Source organism: Microtus oregoni, unplaced genomic scaffold (genome assembly GCF_018167655.1).
Source record: "Microtus oregoni isolate MIOR12 unplaced genomic scaffold, Mior012 000055F_ref0000237, whole genome shotgun sequence".
Taxonomy (NCBI): domain Eukaryota; kingdom Metazoa; phylum Chordata; class Mammalia; order Rodentia; family Cricetidae; genus Microtus; species Microtus oregoni.
In genome coordinates, this window is record NW_024543831.1 from 5711610 (window position 1) to 5731420 (window position 19811).

Genomic DNA, 19811 nt, shown 5'->3' on the forward strand with positions numbered 1-19811 from the left:
ACAATGTAGTACCCCAAACCTGTTCTGCAGCCTGGAATCAGTCCACATAACAATCACGCATCTTCCAGAGTACCTGATAGATGCACAGTCCTTTCCCGTTCTTTAACTGAGAAAGCCAGTCTGTAGAGGGTCTAGCGGGCATGCTGTGTCCCTAAGAGGCTCAGCAAGGGTGAGAAATCTGCACAAGGTCACACAGACAGAAGACCACAGAGCCAGGGCAGAGTCCCATCCCCCTGAGCCCACCAACAGCCCTCTCTCTCTATTGGTCCTGCTGGTGGAAACCAGGACGAGAAAAGGCAGCATGGGAGACAAGCCACACTTCCGCAGCATGACTCTACCCTTTGAAAGAGACTTGAAAAACCAACCTCACCGGGCATTTCCATTTCGTTTCCAGTGTGTCTGAAACAACGAGGCCCTTCCAGAGGTCGCCATGACAGATGGTTGGCACACGAAATAAGAAAACAGGACACTCCATCTCTTAACTGTCTTACTTGTGTTCGCCAGAAGTGCAGACAGACACACGGACTTCACTTCTCTTTCACGGCATGTAAGGGGGCTGCGGAGAAGGTCAATAAGGCAACTACAAGGGTTCTGGAACATTCCATCCCAGAGCAAAAGCTCTCTCTTTACTCCAATAAAGGAAGTCCTTTATGTTTCCTAACCCCACCTCACCTGATGAGATTCTACTTAAACGGGCGGATCCTATGGGACTCAGTGACTTCCAATGACATCGTCCAACAACCAAAACACACAAACTCTCCACCTTGGCCCTCTCCTCCTGTCTCCTCAAGACCAAAGCATTCTGCCAAGAACCCACAGCAGGTCACTCAAGAAGCACTGCGGGTCTAGATCCACTGAAGATGTGTTGCACAGACACCAAACTGCCTCTGGTCCACGATCAGTTCCATGCACCTGGTATCTCTGGCAAGTTCTAGCAGAAACCTCTGAACATGTGATAAAAGTTGCAAAGAAAACAAGGGTGCACTATGTCCCCATGTGGGACCATGAGCTCTCAAAGTCCAACTTAAAGCTCACGTGATCCCTGTGGTTTTGAATCACCCTCCATGAGTCAATGAATTTGGGCATTCACTGGGTGGGCCATCTGGGGACAGGCCTGCTGATCTGCACGCTGGCAGGCTTCCTTGTTTGTTCTCTGGAACAATAAATGCCAGTGAATTAGGAACTTCAATTATGTCAGAGCATTTCCAACACCTGACTCAAGAAAAACTAGGCCTTTGGGGAGAAAAATTGTTTTTACATGTAAGAATTTAATACAAACTTTTGAACAAAAACAAAAGAAATGTTTAAAGCCTTGTCTCAGGGTGAGGATTCTCCACCCAGCACTGCTGTCATTTTGGACCAAGTACATTTTTGTAGTGGGTGGGGAAGAGGAGTGTGGAGACAGTGAGTTGAGGATTGTTCCCAGCCCTACCCAGTATATATCAGCAACAGCTCTCCTACATATATCGTGGCAACCAAAACTGTCTCCAGATTTTACTAAATGCACCCTTGAGCATAAAGCCATCCCTGGCTGAGAACTACTGACTATATTCATCCAAGCCAGCTCCATGCTTCCCAATTCTGTGATGTAATTGCTGAGAATCAGGGTACCAGTCTCGAGTGCCACAAGATGGCGGGATGACAAAGCACTCAATGGCTTTGCCTCCAAAACCAGAGGTAGATGACTCCACGCTGCAAGGCATTTCAGTAGAGTTCATAACAAAAAAGGTTTTCCAGTTAAGCCAGAAAATGCAATGAATTAGCACAATGATTTCAACTGACTTAATTCTCTTTATATGAACACAGGCAGGCACACAGTGTCAGGTGAAGCCACGCCTCCTTTCTCTCATCATCTCCAAGCTGAACAGTTGCTGATAACGTCTACACAGAAGTTGAGAGAAGGACCTGGGAAAGCAATGGCAGAAGAAGGCAAATCAAGCTTTGATTATGCCGTGACACTCTTCTTTCGGTTGTCCGTTGCTTGGTAATTAAAGCCACCGAGGCAGGAGACCATCGTCGTATTTGCAGCCTGGAAAGTCGGCACACACAGGCCTGTGCGTGCGTGTGGCTGCAAGCACACATTCCAATGCACACTCCGCCATCAGTGTCGACACACCATGAATTATACACATCCCCTTAGGGCAAAGCATCCATCGGTCCTAGACTCACAAGCGCCACATCTCAACTAGCCTGAAAAAGGAAAGAGGAAATGACCTGGGGAAGGGGGCCAGCACATCTCCCCAACCCAGACCCTCCATGCTGCTGGGTGCACATGGCCTTCAATAGCGAACTTGATAGTTTCCTAGGTCTCTCTAGCAGCAAAGCCGCTGGAAGCATTGAGAACATATTCCTTCCAAAACCCGGGTCATGGAACACAGATTTGGTATGTTTCTCTCTCTTGGGTCAGACTCTATGCCTTCACCACCTTGGCACTTTACTCCCTCAAAGAGGGAACCCACAGAGCACAATGGCCTCTCTCGGGTGCTAAGAAGCAGAAAGTTTTCTGAGGTGAACAGAAAACAAAGCCTGTTCCTCCCCCAGGCAACCCTACCAGTCTCCAGGACTGTCATTACAAGACACTTGCTTCCCACATACACGCACCTTGCTGGTCCACGGAAATCAATATGAAAATCAATTCATGCACTGATATATTTTATCAAGATCCATGTGGCCTTGCCACATTTCATTTACTGTGCGGCACTCGAGGAAGCCAAGGTCACTGCATGGAAAGCGGGGATTCAGGAGCCGGGGAGGGGCAGCAGCCCATATTCTGCACTGGCTGCAAATAGAAAAATGAATGAAATAGGAGCAGAGATAGAAAAGGGAGCCTAGGGATGCAACAATTACTGTATGTAGGAGGTGCGGCACCGCTCCAGCTTGCCAGCTTGTTTGAATGTGAAATAGCTAGGAGATTTAAAATTCTAAGTATTCTCCTTCTTGACCGTGGCAAACCAAAAATGGTTTCCACTATCGTGCCGGGTAGTAGAATAGAAAACATTTCTGAGCAGGAGATGAAGATGGGGAGGGGGAGGGCAAGGAACAGGGTGGAGGGCAACAGAGGCCAGACAGCATACGGGCATGAAGGCCAAGAAAAAGAATGAACGGGAGCAAGAGGGCGAGCCAAGGAGTATGTGCCGAGAGCCAGCATCAGGCAGGAAGCGCACAGAAATTTCAAGAAGGCTTGGGGAGGAAAATTATGATATCTACATGGCTGCAGAGGGGCATATTTTTAGTAAATTTGAAAGTGATTTGCCACGCATGGCACCACCCTCCTCGGGAGGGTTCTCCTCCGGCTCTGGTGGCTGTGCCATGGATCAAATGTACTCAGTAATTGTAGAGTCTCTGCTACCCTCTCACCTCCAAACAGAGTAGATTAAAATAGCACGAACGGCTATAATAATGGGTTTAGGATTCAGCTTTTTACAGCCAGGAAAAAAAAAACGCTTATAGAAATAAGGATTTTGCTGATTATTTTTCAAATGAAGGAAAGGAAAGGAAAACAGCCCCAGGAAGTAAAGGACAAAGCGATCCTAGGGGCCGAGTGGGCTACTGAGCACGGATATCCCATGTCACCAATGCTCCAGACATCTAGATACACACAGGGATGTAACCCGCTCCCACAGTGAGGCCAATTTCTCACCATCGCTTCTTGCTCTGGGGACTGAGGACACTATGCATGTCCCCCATTTCCAGTCTGCTCCCTACCTCCACCCCACACCTCTCCAGTGCCCCAAGAAGAGAATCTCTGAAAAGTTAAGGGCACGTGGAAAGGGGAGCAGGATACAGGTACATGTCCACTTCAGGGAGAGGGAAATTGACTGGACTAACTCACAACCATTGTAGACTAGCCCAGGCTCTCCCTAGCCTGAATCAAGACTCAACACAGCTCTGTCTTTGAAAACCTTAACTTCACTTAGAAAGATCGCAATGGGGCTAGAGAGATAGCTCACTGGTTAAGGGCACCTGCTGATCTCCGGAGGACCAGCGTTCATCTTTCAGCACCCACATGATGGCTTTGTAACTGTCGGTAACCCTAGTTTCAGATGACCTGACGGTCCACTCCTCTGACCTCCACAGGCCTGAGGCACACATGTATGCATACCTAAACCCAGCATGGATGACAGAACCATCCTTCTGCCCCATTGTGACTGCATGGACGGTACATGCTCTCTAGAACCAGGCCTGCACTCTTCACCTTTCGTTCGTGCCTCTGCCTCAAGATGGGAGAGGTTCTCCTGAAGAGAAGCTTCCAGATGCTCAGGCAGGAGCGGGACAGGTGCACAAAAGGTCAGTGCCTGTCTCTCAGGGTCTGCCCTTCCCCATCACCAATTCTAGATATCCCGAGCTTCCTAAGGCAGGTCTCGTGGTTTCCCACACCTCACTGGAGCAGTCAGATGGGACAATGACAAAGGGGCACTCGAGGTCCCCAAAGATGGTTCTCCACTTACCTAGCTGAGCAAGAAAGGCTAAGATCCGGGTAAACCTGACCTCCCACTGAGAAGCCCCACTCCCACTGCCAGCCAGGCCTTCATGGACCTTACTGGGTGGAGGGTCTTGCATTTCAATGAACCTAATCTAGAAACTCGCTCACACACAAGAGAGGTTTGTTGCTGATGTTCTAGAGCCCATCAGGTTGGTAATCAAGAAGAGTAACCCACACTTCCTTGCAGGAACACTGCCAATATTCTGCAACTCTAACTCACATTCTCCCAGACTCAAGAGAGATCTTGTAACCTTTCCCAAAGCCCCGCTCCCTGACTGCTAAAAGCACATGATTCCTGTAGGGAGAATCAGAGGCCTGTGGTCTGGCCAAGTGGGTGGAGGCTTTGGGCCTCATCAGTGTCAGAGCAACCCATCCCTGAGCCCTCAGCCACCCAAGCGGCCCTATAGAAACCCCATTCTAGACCCTCTCCCGATCTTTCCTCCTGACTCTTGGCACCTCTAGTCATGAGTACAGCCTCCAGTACTGCCCCCACTTACCTACAGACACCTGGACAGCAAAGCATCCTGAACAGCAAAAGAAGCAGGCACGCATGAGTGAGTGTGCCTGCGCATGTGAGTTGTTTTTAGTGCTGGGGACTAAACATCAGGGCCTTGTGGATGCTAGCTCTTCGCTGAGCTACATCTTTCAATCAAAAAGCAACCATTTCATAGGTGTATGGATGTCTGTGCTCATGACAGTAGGAGTATGAAGGGGCCAAAGAAGGACTGTGGTCCTCTGCTTCATGTTCTAATTATCTAGGAGGCTTATTTCATACAGGTATCTGTTTTCGCCCTCCAGGGATTCAGATTCCAATCCATCCAAGCAGGCTGAGTTTTAGACAGGCACCCCACGAGATTCTGACGCTCGTGGCTGAGCAGGTCACCTTGGTTTTCATCTGTGGGCTGCTGTGAAGGAGGGGGATGTAAATGGGGCTTCCCATCAGAGAAGCCACACAGAGCAGTGCGCTCATGGGGGCATTTGAACACCCATCCACCACTCCTGCCTTTCATCCTGGGGTGAAGATACACCAAGGGTACCAGGCTCTGTGACTCCTCTACAGGAAGAGGAGCTGGAGAATGGTAACCTCAGGTCACAAGACAGGGCCAAGGAGCCACATTTCCCTACCCTCTGCTTGCCTAAGGAAGAAAGACAAGATCTGGACCTTCAGAGATCCCTAACCTGCTGGGGAAGACAAGGCTGTTGCACTTTAAACCACTGGGAACTACTGCTACTGATGGTTTCCACATGTTCTCGGGAAGAATAATGCTGTCACCAAAAGCGGAGAATGGTAAGAACACTTGTTTGCTGGCTGGGTCTTCACATCACACCATCTAGGGCTCTAATTGCACTCATCGACACAAAGCACCGCACTTCCAACTCAGCCACTGTCACAGCAGCCTAGCTCCCTGACCAAACCCCTCGATGAAGACAATGCCAGGCCACCCGGCAGCCTCACTAATGTCCCTCCCAAAGACTCCCGAGGCCTCACTGCACTCCACAACCGTTCAGCTCTTTACAAAATATCATACTTCCTGGAACCGATCCAGGGACGACAAAACCAAGAAGAGGGAGTTCTCAAACTCCTGTTGTGTGGTTACCTCCCCGCCCAGCCCCTTGCCCAGCAGACACTGTTATAGAGGAGGGGACAGCAGCAACTTCCTCACAGCTGCCAACACGTGGCTTAGTTCCTCCTGCTCCCTCTTGGCAGGGGTGTGCTTGCCTGTCCTCTCTTTAATAAACTTGAGCGTCCGCTTGTCCTTGGCCATCTTGAGCAGCTCTCCTTGCCACACCGCTCATAGGGTGCACCCATCCCACACGAAGCTGATGCATCCGGTGAGGCACCTGTGGTGCCGCTGGGCCTCCAGAGTTCTTCATCACCCATGGCCCTCATTGAGGCCCACAGTCACGGGGTAGCTCGGGGTTGTGGCTACTGCTCTTTAATGGCGGCAGGGACAGGAGGACTTTTTCGGTGGTTTTTGAAACTGGGTTTCTCTCTGTAGTCCTGGCTGTTCTAGAACTCACTTTGCAGACCAGGCATTGTCTCCAACTCAAGAGATCCCGCCTGCCTCTGCCTCCCTAGTGCTGGGATTAAAGGTGTGCGCCACCACCGCCTGGCTACTGTCAGCTTTGTAAGCATGTTTGTATTGCTTCTCAAAATGGGTGTCCCCACTGTCATCATTTGAAACTGTCAGAAAACAGGTACAATAGAGAAAACGAAGGGTCTGGGGTTCGCCTGACTCAGCCAAAAAGCCCAGGCCCAAGGAGTGCTCACCCTGGTCCTCCTCCCTTCAAGGAGCAAGCTGTGCCTGCCCGTGGCTCTCCAGTGGCCAGGCAGGTCCCCAAGGCTTACTGATGACCTTCCTATGCAGTGCCTTGTATAGCGCTCTGAATTTGGTTATTCAACACCTGTGTCTGAGCAGCAGTGAGAGTCTAAAACAGGTGCACCCTGCCCAGGCATTAAAAACAGGGAGACTGTCATCAGCTAGGTTTGGTTTAACTGTCTTCTGGTGCGTGAAGCTCGGGTTTCAAGGCTGTGTCCAAGAGATGCTGATACGTTAGGGCTTGAACGGTGATGGCTCTTCTATGCTACAGGGCCAATGGGTTAACAGTGGGGAGGGGAGTTTTCCTCTTCCACCATCTCATTCCTAAATGGCTGGTCTTAATCCCAGAGCTTAGTCAGGGTGGAATTCCAGAACACTTCAGTTCCGGACCTTGTTTGGCAGGGGCGTGGGGGAAGAGGTGCAGAGAGGGGCAAAGGGAAAGGGTAAGAGAGTACGTGTGGCAAATCTGAAAACACTGCTTCAGGACACAGCCTCTTCAGTCCTAACAGCCACCCTGACTTCTCCCTGCACCTGGTGATGCCGGCACATTAAAAAATAAAGATGGCTGCTTGTTTCCAAGCGTGGCCCTGACCGAGTGGCATCACACTTAAAGTCAACCTTGCATGGCACTCTCAGGGACTGGTTCATCGAGCAAACACCACATGAATGCCCTACGAGTCACAAAAAGAATGGGCTGGACTTGGCTGCCCATCACCCCCGACCATCTCCCCAGAGCAAAGTGACCTTAAAGGCAAAATGCATCTGCTGGACCCCTGTTGAGATTATTCATATGTTTTGATTCCTAATTCAGAAATAATAAGTGGTTCATGGCTTCCAAGTTTAAAAATATATTTATCATCTGGTCTCTGTCACAGCACGGATCCCACTGGCGCAGGAGTGTATGCCGCAGGAGGCTCCCTGGAACAGCCTGCTGCCTACATTCCCATTTAGCCATTGGTGACGGGAGTCTGAGGTCCCCAGATACTGTCTATCTCATTAAAAACCCCATCTTAAGGCCATTGTCAGGAGTCTTCAGTCACAAAGCACTTAGAGACTGCAGAATGGCAAATTCGGGTGTTTCTCAACAATTTCTCAGAAAGATGGGGGACTCATGATAGTGAAAAACATGTGCTTTATTCAATTTCAAACTTTATGTGAAAATAAACAGGTCAGCTGGTATCAGGATGGAACAGGGGATGTAAAGCCATCTTCAGCCAATTTCTTTCTAGAAAGTCGTACATTTTTGCAAATATATATATATATACATACATACACAAGCAGATATGCATACATGAGTACACAATGCATGTATACACTTGTATATAGACATAAATGCATGTATATACATGTATGTTGAGGTATGTATTGTGTATATGCATGCATTTATGCATACACACACACACACACACACACACAACATTACTATTAGTTTCAAATACTGTACAACCAAGGAGGAGGCTAAAGCCAGACATAGGGACACACAGAGGCTAAGGCAGGAGGCTTGCTGCAAGTACAAACTAGCTGTACTACACAATGAGTATTGGGCCAGTGAAGACTACAGGATGTCTCAAAGGAAAAGAAATAGAAGGTAGCTGTGACTCCAGTCTGGCACGCAGTGTTTTCCTGTGACACATTCATCCTCTCTATCTGTGGTAGACTCCTTTGGGAGGGCATGATCAACCCCTTCCAATCCACAAAAGGCAAGAGTGGATCCCAGCAGCCATATGAAACTATGGAACTGCTATAGACTGCACTATATGTACCCTTAAAATCAGCCCATTGAAAGCCTCGCCTCAAATACCACTGGATATGACTTTCCTATAAGGAAGCAATAGGTTAAACAAACTCATAATGATGGGGCTCTAATCCCATAGGATTATAGTGTCCTTTTAAAGAGAACCCCTCCTATCAAGCCTGTATGGTGGTTTGTACCCATAATCTCAGCCTCTGGAAGACAGTGGCAGGGGAGTCTCTGAGTTCATGGTCAGCCTGGTCTATATGGCAAGTCTCAGGCAAGCCAAGGCTACATAGAGATCCTGTCTCAAAAAAGAAGAGGAAGGGGAGACCCCGAGAGACCAAGAGAGCCCTTGCTGGCTGCTTCTTTTTCTCACCAGGTGAGGGCATGGAGAAGACAAGCCAGCAAGAGCATCCTTCAGCACTCTGATCTCAGAAATCCAACCACCAGCACGGCGAGAAGTAGATTTCTGTTTAAGGCACACTGCAGCATTGTTGTGTATGTCTGAGCAGATTAACACCCACAGCCCTCACAAGAAAGCCTTGGTGAGTGACTAGCCAGGCGTGGACACTTAGCCCAGATGCACAAGACAGAGTGCCTCTCCAGAATCTAGGATACAGACACAGACAGCTGACCCTAGCCTTGTCGCCTGTCTACCTGGGAGTCCTGGGGAGGCTGTTTTTAGGTTCACTCTGCAAAAAGATGAAAACTAAGCTGGTTGTGTAGATTGAGCAGGGATACAAAGAAAGCTTCCAACAGCTAGATGGTAATTCTCTTCTCCCACCCTTCAAAGGAGGCCTGTTTTCTTGCCCTCAGGCTCCAAGAAACTCCTGTTTAGTGACAACAAATTATTGTATTTGGCTTCAGCTGGATATATGTATACATACATTACAACCTACAACCAAGAGCCCGGGTGCGACACAGTCTGGTAGACTTTGTGATCTTTAGCTACTGAGCCTTCCACATTTATTAACCACCTTATGATAAATGTCTACATTTTGCAGAAACCAAAGTGACAGACATTCATTGAATTGGAACCAACGGGAATGCCTGCCAAAAAAAAGTTCCACCACTGAACAGTCCAGCTTAAGCAGCAGACAGAAATCAGCCCGGAGCAACGGATCCTTTGTGCTGGGCCCCACACGTTATACAGGCTAAAAGTATGCCATGGTTCCTCCTCCCATTTGCCTCACATACAGGGCACACGTTCAGGAAGTGAAGAATAAAAGGCCGTTTCCATTTTTGATCCCGCCCTCCTTGCCAACCATACCAGGCACACATCTGCTAGAATAAATGGTTGCTATAGAAATCACCATTTTTGGAACAGGCAAGCCCAGTGTCTATGAAGAATGCAGCCATTTCAGTCTCCGTGAAATCTGTGGACTTGGGGCTGAGGAACCATCCTAGAGGACAGCCAGTACCCCATAGCCAAAGTTGCCCTAGACGGGGGGGGATTATGAAACTTCATGCCTCAGAGAATCCTTGGTGACAGTCTGAGATGAAGAATTGCCAACAGGAATAAAGGTCGTGCTGGAAGTACCCACCTTAGGAGGAAGGTTAAAATTTGTACAAGTCGGTGTAATACTATAGTGTGATACAATGGGAATGGTTTGGGGTCTGGAGTCAGGCAGTGATGATGTCAAAGCCTCACTCTATGATTTCAAGGCTGTGCAGCTGTGCAGCTGTGCAGAAATGGCTTCCCCAGCCTGTACCTCAGTTTCCTCATCTATATCAAAGAGATGGAACGGTCCTTTATTTCTAGGACCGTGGCTATGACTAAATAAGTTACTGGAGAGATAAAACCAACCAACGCATGTCAGCAGTGGGGATATAACACTGCCCTCCTACAGCTAAATCGGGTTGAAAGGAAAGCACCCAAAGACACTCAAAGAAGGCATGGCGAAGGAGCAAAAGGCCAGCACCATGGGGAGAAACCTGAAGCACATGGGGCAGATGCCAAGAGAAACTCTCCTGTAGCAGAGGCAGCAATGGAAAGACACCAAGAGGCAAGGACCCCCAAGGACGAGACACAGACTGTGTTAAAGTCAAGACGATGAACGGCATTGCAGTGTGGGAGAACGCAGTTAGGGGAAGGAAGGGGGGAGAGCTGGAAAAACCTGATCTAAGTTGGTCTTGAACCCAATTGCTTCCATGCCTACTGCCCTGTTCCTGGTCCCTCTCTGTCCATAGCATCTACTGGCTTTGCCTTGGGGTCTATATACACTCCAGAGGCCTGGTGTGGCTCTAAGAACCTCCTGGATCCTTGGGAAAGTACGGGCAGAGGCTCACTGGCCCCAGGAAGACACATTTACATGATCAGATAGAATGGGTCACTTTTCCCCTTACAGAATTCCCTCCTGGGAAGGAACCACCTAGAAATGGTCCCTCCAGGCTCAGTCCCTCCACAGTGCCCGCTGAACTCTGTCCTTGTCAGTTCCAGATAAGTCTGGCTTTTAAAGCCCTTATACAAGGACTGACATAGATGGTGCTCAACTTTCATTGCTCGGCAAAACCCCTAAAGCAGAAGTTTTCCTTTTGTCTAGGAGGGACCCAGAATCTGTCACTGAGATTTCAAGTCTAACCTTCGGGGATCCCATACAGCACAAAAGCATCTGCCTGTCAGTTATATTCCAGCATTAAAAGCAGAGGGCTAGTACAGCACACACAGTGGAGGCCAAACTTAGGGGACCTTGGAGGGGGTCCTTGGTAAGAAATCCAACAGGTAATGCCAGAGTTACCACAGGGGGATGGCAGTGGTAGAGAGTAGCCCACTGGTTACATAAGCGTGAACACCTGTACAACCAACCTTAAATGCTGTGTCAAAAAGGCCGACCTGAACTATCCATGTGAGCTCTAAGCCACCATCTGCACAGTGGGTACACCACTTATTCTTGTTACCCAGTCCATAGCACACCATTCTGAGATGGTATTGAAGACAGGACAGGTGATCTCATCACAGAGCCACAGCCCCTCCTTGTATTATTATATCAGAAGCATTATTCTCTTCCTAATCCCTCACTCCAGGCTCACTTTTCTATTTCATCTCCCAGCAAAGGGGATAGAGGCAGGAGCATAGGAAGCCAAGGCCCAGGTTCCAACCACCTTGTCCCTTTGGGTAGATACTTTCCTCAGGTAGGGCATTACAGCTAACTACACAGTCTCCATTGGCCAAGATTACATGATATACATTTGACTATTAAACAAGGCCACAGATATAAAAACAACCTTCTGACACCCCAGCCTATTTCCTCCAGATCCTGTGGATTTTATAAGGCAATCAAATATGCAATAGATTCCACACACTAATTTCTGACACACACCTGGGGTCCTGTGATAAAGTCAGTCTGCATGCATACAGCCAAGGATTAAAATTTCATAGAGCCATGATTTCATCAGTCACTAACTACAAAGGATTAATTAGGATCGAGGGAAGAGCTCATGGCTCAGGAGTCCAGACCTAAGGAAAATATCTATCTCTGCTCCCCAGATGTCAGCACACCCACGAATAAAGAGCTTTGATGAAAACACTTCTCATGATTCAAGGAACTCCAAAAGACCGTTTTCTGCTGTGGAATTAAGATACTTCTGATTCGTATTCACTTGAAAATATCGTCTGAAGCCGGTGAATACGACTGGATTCCTAGGCTGACATCTTCTGCTTGTCAAATATCTTTCCTGGGGCTGGGAGGAGGGCTCAGTGGGTAAAGTGTCTGCCGTGCAAGCATGAGGCCCCGAGTCCAGATTCCCAGTAAAAAGTCGGATGTGGTGGCCCAGTCCCGTAACCCAGAAGTGGTAGAGACTGAGAAAGCCCAGGCAGTCTAGCTGAACTGGTGAGCTCCAGATTCAGTGAGAGAATAAAGTGAAGAGCAATTGAGAAAGTCACACACACACACACACACACACACACACACACACACACACGCCGTCTTTCCCTCAAGCCCTTCTGTAAGTATACAGGTTACCTTCTTGTAAAGTTTCCCTAAGACTTCCTTAAATACCAAAGCCAAATACTGGGAAATCCCCACTGCTGCCACCCTCCAGTTATTCAGCCAACAACTCTTTCGTCTCTCAGCCCACACCCTACAATCCCCCTGCACCCATCAACCTGCACATCTGACCTCTGTCCTCCGCCTTCCTCTCCCCACTGCTATCATTCAGTCTTTATTCTTGCTCACCCAAACCACTCAGCTGGCTCCCCACTGATGCCCCCTATAGCCTCGCACACTCATCCTCAGTTCAGCTCTCAGAGTGTTCCCTGTTAAGATACCCTTCCTCTTATTTTACTTTGCTCATTAAACCCTTTCTTTGCCCTCTCCAAAACTGGTGTAGGCTCCTCTGCTAGGCAAGGAAGACCTTCAAGCGAGGCTCAACTTCATGCCCAGCCCCTGCTTCTCTCTAGGCCTCAAGACACAGTGAGGACACAAGATTTTAATTCTCTGTCCCCCTCCAAGACCTTTGTACGTGATGCCTCTTCTAGAATGTCTTTCCCTCCTATGTAAGCAGTCTCGTCCATTTGTCCTTTAAAGCCCAACTGAGCTATCATCCCAGTGCAGTTTTGTCTATGGTACCTCCCCAAACAGACAAGGCTGCTTCCATTTCGGTTCCACCACACATAATTCCTCCTTCATTTCCACCTAGATTATGCCACTTTGTGTCTACTCTCTCTGCTAGATTAATATATCCTTGGGGACAAGGACCAAGTCTTTAGATTTCCGTATCTCTACTGCTACACAGGCAGGATTCAAGAAGTGCTCATTGGGCACTCTGGTCAGATGGGAAGGAACGTGTCTCTCTTCCCCCACTGACTTCCTTAAATGCCATCTTTTATGGTAGCTGGTGTTTGTGTAATGGTTCTAGCCCCTGAGAGCTAAGAAAGAAACTATTCCTCACCAGCACGTCTCCCAACAAAGCCAAACATATCTAGTGGGTACTGAGTAAATATTTGACGGGTTCAACACAGTGAGTTCAAAGCTATTCCCCGCCCCTCAAAAAAAGAGGAAGGAAGAAAGGAGAGAGAGAGAGAGAGAGAGAGAGAGAGAGAGAGAGAGCGCCAATGCAGTGTTCTACCATCTACTCTGGAGCCTCTGAAAGGTAATGAAATATCCAGATAGCCACATCCAGAGCCATGGATTACAGAGGGTCAGATGCCACCCTGCATGTGAGCAGCCCTGCAGAGCAGTAAGAAAGACTGTACATTTCAAATCAGTAGCTCCTAAGCCTCACTGCCCCTATCACCCCTCCCCTGACCCCGAGTGCCCATGACACACATGCGCCCATATGGTCATCCCAAATTCAGCACACCCTGGGGCTGGGAATCAGAGGTGGACACTTCCTTGCAAAGAAAAACAACACAGTCATCCCATCTATTGTGCCTGGAGTATTAGATCTGGAGTGGTTTTGGTTCCCTGCTGTGTGGGAAGGGGATGTGGCGGGCTGCACACTGCTTTTGAAGGTATACGTGAGGCTGGAGTGCAGATCCCTAAAATCAATTTGTGAACACACACGCACACGCCAGGAACTGGCATAGGGATCTCTTCTGGAAGTAGGACCCCCAAGTGCCTCTCCCCTCCCTTCCTCTGGAAAAGATAAATTATCGGGCTGTCAGCAGAGGACAGCCAAAGTAGTTGTGTTTCTGTAAAGGGGCCATGGAAGTGTCTTTGATTAATGAAATCTTAATATGCGGTTGTTAGACGACCTCCCTTCAGCTGCTCTGAGGCTTAAAGGCAGACATCCCTTTGGACAAGTTTGGAAAGGAAGAAGGGACCCTGCACCACCCACTCTCCAGACCCATGAGCAGCAGAGGTCCTCTGCAAGTACACCCAGGGAGAGGGACAGCGGTGGGACTTCTGCTCTTGGGGTGGGAATATGCTGGGATCCATTTCTTTGCCCCCAAGAATGTGGAACTCTCCGCCCGCTCACTAAAACCAACACCTGCCAACGTGCTAAGAGTCCTCTTGAAGTCCCAACAATAGACATCAAAGCTGACATTTGGGAGTGGAGATAACAAGGAAAGGGAGTTTAAGGGTAGGGGGGTGGGGGGAGGTTGCCACCAACAAAAAGTCTATCTCACCTTTGACCTCCAGAGAGGCAACAGACCCCAAACACTTTAACTGTTTGAGGACATGCACACTGTCCCTACCACGCTCGCTTCTGTGCAGCGAAGTAGTAGTTCCATTCACTAGAGGGCTTTTCCCAGGGGTGGACATAATAGCTTCAGAGCTGAGGTGGGGGAAGCGGAAACAAAGGGGTGTGAAAAGCTGGAGCAACACAGAATTTCTTCCCACACAACCTGTTTTCCTACCTCCCACCCAACAAGACTCGGGATGAAAGAAGAAAATGTTGCCCGCTGTGTTTCTGGGCCCCGAGAGCCAGTCTGGTCTGCACAGAGCTATCTCCAGAACCTATGTGAATGAGAACTCTGGCCTGGAACATTCCGGGGACACATTGACTTCCACCCCGACCTCTGTCCCACGTATTGGAAATTGTGTTCCGTTCCTGGAAAGAATTCTGAGAAAAAATCGAAACAAACTCAGAAACCCTGTGACTGAGATGAGAACAGGCTCCCAGCACAGAACCACAGCCAAGGCACTAAGCCACCACATAAGGGAATTACAAGAAATTTCAAAGATAATCCAGACATGCAACAGGTCTAGAAACGAAGCTAGAGCTGAGCGTGGTGTCTCAGGCTGAACCCCAGCCCTTGGAAGGCTGAAGCAGATGTGCCCCGAGTCTGAAGCCAGGCTGCAGACGAATAAACAAACGAACTTTTTAGTTTAGAAATTAAAGACAATTATCCATGTGCACAGAAAGTCCCTGTGTGTCCCTAGATGACCAGATGGTTTCCCTCCTGTCCCCTTCAACCCAAAATAACTTTTCTACCTCTGATATTTTGGGTTAGAGACAGGCCTCGCTAAGTGGTCAGAGCTGACTCAGAACTCACTTAGCAGTCCATGCTAGCGTTGAACTTGCTATTCTCCTGAGCACTGGGACTATGTATAGTCCAGTGCTTCATCCAGGATTCTACCTTCCAACAAACATTCACTTTGTAGTAGACAGGTATCTACTTTGATGCTAGGATTCAGGTTATTTTAAACTTGCCTACTTGTAAATAGAATTAAAATTCAACTTATTTTCTGATTGCATACTATGAAGATAGAAATAGTCCTAGCTAGCTGGGCTTGGTGGCACACACCTGTGATCCCAGCACTTGAGAGATAGAGGAAAGAGTTAAGAGCTCAACGCTAGCCTTGGATTCATAGTAAGGCTACTCTGGACTATACAGAACTTGCTCTGAAAAGCAAGTAAGAGCAGGCAAGATGTCTCGGTGGGTAAAAAAGAAAAATGTTTGTCACCAAATCTTGATGACTTGATTTCAATTAATCTCCAGGACCCAAGGGGACTTCCACAGATTATCCTCTGGCTGCCACCTGGATACTCTGGCATCTGCACACGTGTTATCCCCTGTGCACCCACACTCATCTACAGACATTAGACACACCAACATATAATAATCATAATAATAAAAATAAAACAGGAAAGAAGGAAAGAATACCTCTATCACTTGGAGGTAAAGTGGCAATAAATGGGATGATATTTTTTAATTTTTTCTTTCAAGGTCTGTAAAGAATTTGTACAGTAATTTTATCCCTACACCTTTTCCTACCACTAATTAATAACTCAGCTTTCTAGCAAGAAAGGAAGAGATTCCACTAATCCCATGTGTGTGAAACCATTTAATCTGGCTACGATGAACTGTGCAACTTTTTGTTAATGACTGACTAGATGAATGAATGGACGGACACCCACATAAGCAGAAAAATGTAAGCCAAGTTTCAGATCAAGATTAATTTAATATTTATCTAGCCAACATGGCTACCTTAATATCTGCCATGGAGTCAAGTCTGGCAAAAAACTGTGCGGAGAGCAAAGAAAGGATGAAATAGGCAGGCAAAACAGAATGACCAGACAACTCCAAGGAGACATTTTTAGAATGTCTATATTTTACTTATCTTCCTTCTTGAACATTTTTTTAAAGCTCCACACTGAACAATAGTTTCACAGGAGTGAAGACACTGACTCTCGGTCCACATGGCCAAACTCCAGGCAAAAGACATGGCAGGTACCCAAGATAAACTGTTGATCTCACCTCTGGAAAATGGTCATCATGACATGGAGCTAGGGGGTAGAGGCTGAGACATTGTTAACCACTTTTGAGTCCTTGCCTGGTACTCATCCCTTCCTCCTTCCCACAATTCCAGCTGCCTTCCAAGCCAAAACTCAGACCTCACTCATGACCAGATAACCTGTAGTGCTGACCTCTGAAGAAGAGAGAGCGGGAGAAAAGGGCGCATGCGGCGCTCTGTTCGGCAGCCAAGTTACTTACCTGTGACAGACTGACAGACATGGTGGACAACCTAAAGACAGGAGAGATGGCAAGTAGCCTTCAAAAAAAGGAGAATTAGACATACAGAAGTGTTTCTGACAAGATCCAGAAGGCAGAAGGGACCCTCAAAAGCAGATCTGAAGGGTGGGCCGAGCGGTGACTTCAAAAAGCCTGCATATCAGGAAGGTCTCAGGGTTTGGAGGGAGCAGAAGAAGTAGCAGAGGTGAGAGTGGCCTTCTAGACATCCAACTCAAGAATGGGTCTTGGAATATGGAAACTCACATGCTTCTAATGCTTGCTAAACCCTGGCCGGGGGGTCCACAAAAGCCTGGGCAGCTCTATGGGAGAAAATGATCTGAGATCCAGATTCAGACTGTGCACTCTCATCCCCATCCTTACACGGACTCTCTCTTCCCCCATTCGTTTTCATCCCTCCCTTCCTCTCATCCAAATACTCTTCTCATATTCAGATTCCAGTCATCCAAGGCTTTATATTCCTCACGCTAAAGCCATCATTATGATACTTTTTAAGTCAAAAAACAAAAATACTGCCGGGCAGTGGTGGCGCACGCCTTTAATCCCAGCACTCGGGAGGCAGAGGCAGGCGGATCTCTGTGAGTTTGAGGCCCGCCTGGTCTACAAGAGCTAGTTCCAGGACAGAAACCAAAATCTACGGAGAAACCCTGTCTCGAAAAATACAAAAAAAAAAAAAATACTATCTGATGAGTAGACTCAGAATCAAAACTGCAAAGCAAATGACAAACCCGGAAAATACTGTTCTAGTCAGTGGACACATGACAGACTCATCCTTATTTATACACAGAGGCGGTAGGCACGGAGGCTTGAGTATGTAACCCTGGTATTCAGAAAACTTAAGCAGAAGGATGTCTGTGGTTTCGAGGCCAGACTGGGCTACAGCAAGAGTTCAAGGCTGGTTGAGGCTACAGGGCAAGGCCCTTAAAACACAGGACAGAACAAAAGCAAGCAAGCATAAAGAGAGTGACGAAGGCAAGGAGGGAGAGAGGAAGGCAGAGAGGGAGGGAGAAAAGAAAGCCAACAAATGTGTAAGGATAAGGTAAAAACACAATAGAAAAATCATATAAAACTTTTTTGATTTTGATGTGGTCAATTTTACCTGTTTCTTTCCTCCCCTGTATTCCCTGGGTTTTGTCTATAGCTTTTAAAATATATACTATTTCTAAAATACTTTCACCTCCTTCGCCCAAAGTAACACACATCTGACAGATGAACACAAGGCTCGTTCTTAAAGAAGACTAAGGAGCGCACGTGCGTGGGGGTGGGGGTGGGGGTGTCTCAGCAGCAGCCAACGAAAACACTCACGGCAAATAAATTCAGCATTCTGGCATCTGCAGGCCCAGGAAAGGTAGACTACAGATTATATTCATTATGAAAACCACCAACAGCACCAGAAGACGGGAGGAGGAAGGCATGTGAGAAGAGGGGAGAGGGGTGAGACAGGGATACACTGTCAAAACGGGGGTGTCAGGACAGCACGCGTCAACTAACCCCCGGAGGAAGTGAGGCAGCGCTCCAGCTTCCCTAGGACACAGTGGTCTCCTCATCCCATTCCCAGTGTTTGTTTTGGCTCAGGTTCTCAACCACAGGAACATCTGTCCAGAAGGAAGCAACTGAGGTCAGGGGACTGTGCAGATTTCAAGATTGGAGCGATTTCATGCAAGAACATCCAACAGACTATCCCCAACGGGAGGATCGTGTCGTGACTGGCAGCGCTGGACAGGCCGCCCTCTTCCCATTGATGTGGGTGCAAGAAAAGCGTACGAAGGGAGTTCAAGGATGTAGAGAAAGAATTTAGGGAACTCAGCCAGTTATATAGGTCGGCTTTCATTTTGAAACTGGTGCCTAAATAGTAATGATATTGGCTTTAGCTCTCTGAAACTACAGTGTAATTAGGGTCAGTCAACTTAACTTAAAACATGCCCAGTCATTAAAATTTTTCTTGATCCATCCAAGTTAACACACACACACACACACACACACTCCCCTGATCTCTAAACAAAAAAAAAAAAAGTACATGATGTGTCTAAGAAATAACAAACACACACACCATTGCTTTTCTGAAACTGGCCTAGAGTCTGGTGACCTTCCTTAAAGATAATGTTCTCACAATTAATTAATTTATGAATAGCTCCCCTCCCCCCGCAAGCACAACAGGTTCCATGCAAATTCTTGAGCTTTTAAATTATACTGTTAATGAAAGCAAATAAAGGCAGTTAAAAGGCAATTTGCTCAATTGGTGTTAATATTTAAGCACAGCATGTGTAAAAACAAGATCACAGAATTCAGTTTTTACCAAGAAAACTTGAACCCAACTTCATTTCCAAAAGATCAAACACGTTACCAAGAATCTTTTTTCCCTGTACCCTTCAGCATCAGGTAATGAGGCTTTTTATTAAGTAAATATTTCACATTAACCTCATCCGTTTCTATCACTTAGAAATTCCAATCTGTAAAATCAAATCAGCTTCATCATGTTTAGATTAGATGCCGCTTCCTGGGGGCAGTCGGAACTGTTTACATCTCTCCTCTCCTTGGCACACTGGAGCATCAAGATCTGGAGGTACCAGGAGAGACCCCTTCGCATTCCCATGGCCTCCTCCTGACGCCTGTCCCTTTGCTTAGAATCTGTGTCAGTGGCATCGATACAGCAATCTTGGTGTCTCCACGCATTCTCTCAAATGAGACTTGCACAAACGTCATAAAAGTTTGTTGGCCTGGACTTTGTGAACTCTAGAGTATTCCCTGAGTCCCTGTGAGAGAGAACGTCATCTGGGTGGGATGAAAATCAAAATGGAAGCACCTGCTGTTTTGGGGTGTGCATGCAGGTTGCCCATCCTGTACCTCAGAATC

At 47.6% G+C, this 19811-nt stretch overlaps 1 protein-coding gene and 1 long non-coding RNA gene across 4 annotated transcripts in view; both read right to left on the reverse strand.

Annotated features, from left to right (window-relative positions):
* The window catches only part of Zbtb16 (zinc finger and BTB domain containing 16), a 184754-nt gene that overhangs the window by 116385 nt on the left and 48558 nt on the right, over positions 1-19811 (reverse strand). The gene's annotated exons all lie outside the window — the stretch shown is intronic.
* On the reverse strand, positions 1260-18312 carry LOC121438390. Its single transcript, XR_005973090.1, has 3 exons — positions 18264-18312; positions 2602-2779; positions 1260-2190 (listed from the first exon to the last, which is right to left on the reverse strand). It is a non-coding gene; the product is annotated as an uncharacterized LOC121438390 (long non-coding RNA).